Source organism: Mustela nivalis (assembly GCF_964662115.1).
Source record: "Mustela nivalis genome assembly, contig: HAP1_SCAFFOLD_234, whole genome shotgun sequence".
NCBI classification, from domain to species: domain Eukaryota; kingdom Metazoa; phylum Chordata; class Mammalia; order Carnivora; family Mustelidae; genus Mustela; species Mustela nivalis.
This window is the reverse complement of record NW_028136402.1, coordinates 36,141-38,920: the sequence shown is the minus strand read 5'-3', so window position 1 is coordinate 38,920 and position 2,780 is coordinate 36,141.

Below are 2,780 nucleotides of genomic sequence, written 5' to 3'. Positions count from 1 at the left end.
AAGCAGACACAGTCACAACCCTGCAGCAGCGTGCGTGGCCTAGCATGGCACTCTATGCCTATTACCATCTCCTGGCGTAGGTAAGGCTTTGCCTTTTGCTCCGGCGCTCGGGAAGACTCGGGGTCTAGGCCAGTGCCTTCACCATAGGAGAGAGGAGGCGACAGGATTCCTGCACCGGGCCCGAGCACTGGGATGGGGAACAGTGGGGACTGTCTCCACTCTTTCCCCGGCACACCCCCTGCCACCCACAATGCTGCCATATCTTGATGGAAGACGGCATCTGACTGCACGTTTCTCCATGGGGTTGTTTCTGCGAGTTCCGGGTATGGCAACTGGTGGCAAGCCCAAGTCTGCCCTTGGGACAGGTGGCCAAAAAAATGCTTTCCCCTTGGGACCAGAGGCACAGGACAGGCCTGCCTTCTGCCTAGACTCCTTCCTCAGAGTGGAGCATGCACCCATGCCCTTGTCGTCCCCTCATGTCTCCTTAGCAGCCAGGCTTCAATCTCTCCGCACAGGGAGCAGAGGACACTTGTCTTCTCATGGCCTGCTATTCGTGCCTCGGCAGGCTATTCTGACTCCCGAGCGTTTCCAGACCCCTCGGCCAAGGGATCCTTCTCTTCCCCGGGGGCGGCGTGCTGTGCCTTCCCCAAAATTGCTCCTGGGGAGCGCGGTGACAGACGTGTGCAACCATGCTTCTCTCTCAGGCAGAGGGGATGCTAGGGCAAAGAGGATTTCGCTCCATGCGGGTATCTTCCACCATGTTGCCGAGACTCGCTCAGGCAAGCAGCAGCAGCATCCCCAAACCCAACTCTGATTTCCCAATGAATGCTGTGCTTTCCTAAGGGAGAGGTCCAGGCAAAGAGGCTTTCGCTGTATGCGGGTTTCTCCCACCGCGAGACTGGGCTCAGGGAAGCAGCAGCAGGCCTGACAACATTTCTCAGCGAATGCTGTGCTTTCGCAGAGTCTTTGGTTGGAGCGAACCGCACTTCGCTGCTGCTTCCTCAGCAAGGCTTTGGTCGTTCGCTCTTTCGCAGCAGGGACGAAGAGCCGCGGGAGAGCTGGTGCCTCTTGGGCCTTGCTTTCGCGGGCTCCAAGTTCGCGCCTGGGTTTCACTTTGCTAAGCCGAACTAGGCAGACACAGTCACAACCCTGCAGCAGCGTGCGTGGCCTAGCATGGCACTCTATGCCTAATTCCATCTCCTGGCCTAGGTAAGGCTTTGCCTTTTGCTCCGGCGCTCGGGCAGACTCGGGGTCTAGGCCAGTGCCTTCACCACAGGAGAGAAGAGGCAACAGGATCCCTGCACACGGCCCGGGCACTGGGATGGGGAACTGTGGGGGACTGTCTCCACTCCTTCCCCGCCGCACCCCCTGTCTCCTACAATGCTGCCACATCTTGGTGGAAGATGGCATCTGACTGACCGTTTCTCCATGGGGTTGTTTCTGCAAGTTCCAGGTATGGCACCTGGTGGCAAGCCCAAGTCTGCCCTTGGGACAGGTGGCCAAAGAGATGCTTTCCCCTTGGGACAAGAGGCACAGGCCAGGCCTGCCTTCTGCCCAGACTCCTTCCTCAGAGTGGAGCACGCGACCCTGCCTAGTCATCCCCTCATGTCTCCTTAGCAGCCAGGCTCCCATCTCTCCGCACAGGGAGCGGGTGACACATGTCTGGCCACCGGCCTGCATTTCGTGCCGCGGAAGGCTATCCTGTCCCGAGCGTTTCCCGACCCCAAGGCCAAGGGATCCTTCTCTTCCCCGGGGGCGGCGTGCTGTGCCTTCCCCACACTTGCTCCTGGGGAGCGTGGTGACAGACGTGAGCAACCATGCTTCTCTCTCAGGCAGAAAGGATGCTAGGGCAAAGAGGATTTCGCTCCATGCGGTTATCTTCCAACATGCTGCAGAGACTCGCTTAGGCAAGCAGCAGCAGCATCCCCAAACCCAACTCTGATTTCCCAACGAATGCTGTGCTTTCCAAGGGGCGATGCCAAGGCAAAGGGGCTTTCGCTGTATGCGGGTTTCTCCCACCGCGAGACTGGGCTCAGGCACGCAGCAGCAGCCCCCAAAACATTTCTCGGGGAATGCTGTCCTTTCGCAGAGGCTTTGGTTTGGAGCAAACAGCACTTCGCCACTGCTTCCTCAGCAAGGCTTCTGTCGCGTCAGGGAAGAAGAGCTGCGGGAGAGCTGGTGCCTCTTGGGCCTTGCTTTCCCTGGCTCCATGTTCGCGTCCTGGGTTCACCCTGCCAGGCCGAACTAAGCAGACACAGTCACAACCGTGCAGTAGCGCGCTTAGCCTAGGATGGCACTCCATGCACACTACCATCTCCCGGTGTAGGCATCGCTTGGCCTTTTACTCTGGCTCACAGGCCGACTCGCGGACTAGGCCTGTGCTTTCCCCACAGGAAAGGAGAGGTGACAGGATCCCTGCACACCGCCCGTGCACTGAATAGGGAGCTTTGGGGGACTGTCACCACTCCTTCCCCTTAAAACCCGGGCCTCCTCCAAGCTTCTACATCCCGGAGGAAGACGGCATCTGATGGCCAGGTCTTTCTGGGAGTTGTTTCTCGAGTTTAGGGTAGGCGCCTGGTGGCAAGCCCATGCCTCCACCACGGTCAGGTGGCCAAGGAGCTGCTGTCTCCTTGGGCCCAAAGGCTCAGGACAGGCAAGCTTTCTGCCCAGACTCCTTCCTCAGAGTGGAGCCCTTTCCCCTGCCCTAATCTCCCCCTCGTGTCTCCTTAGCAGCCCGGCTTCCTTCGCTCTGCAGTGACAGATGTGTCCCTTTCCTTAAG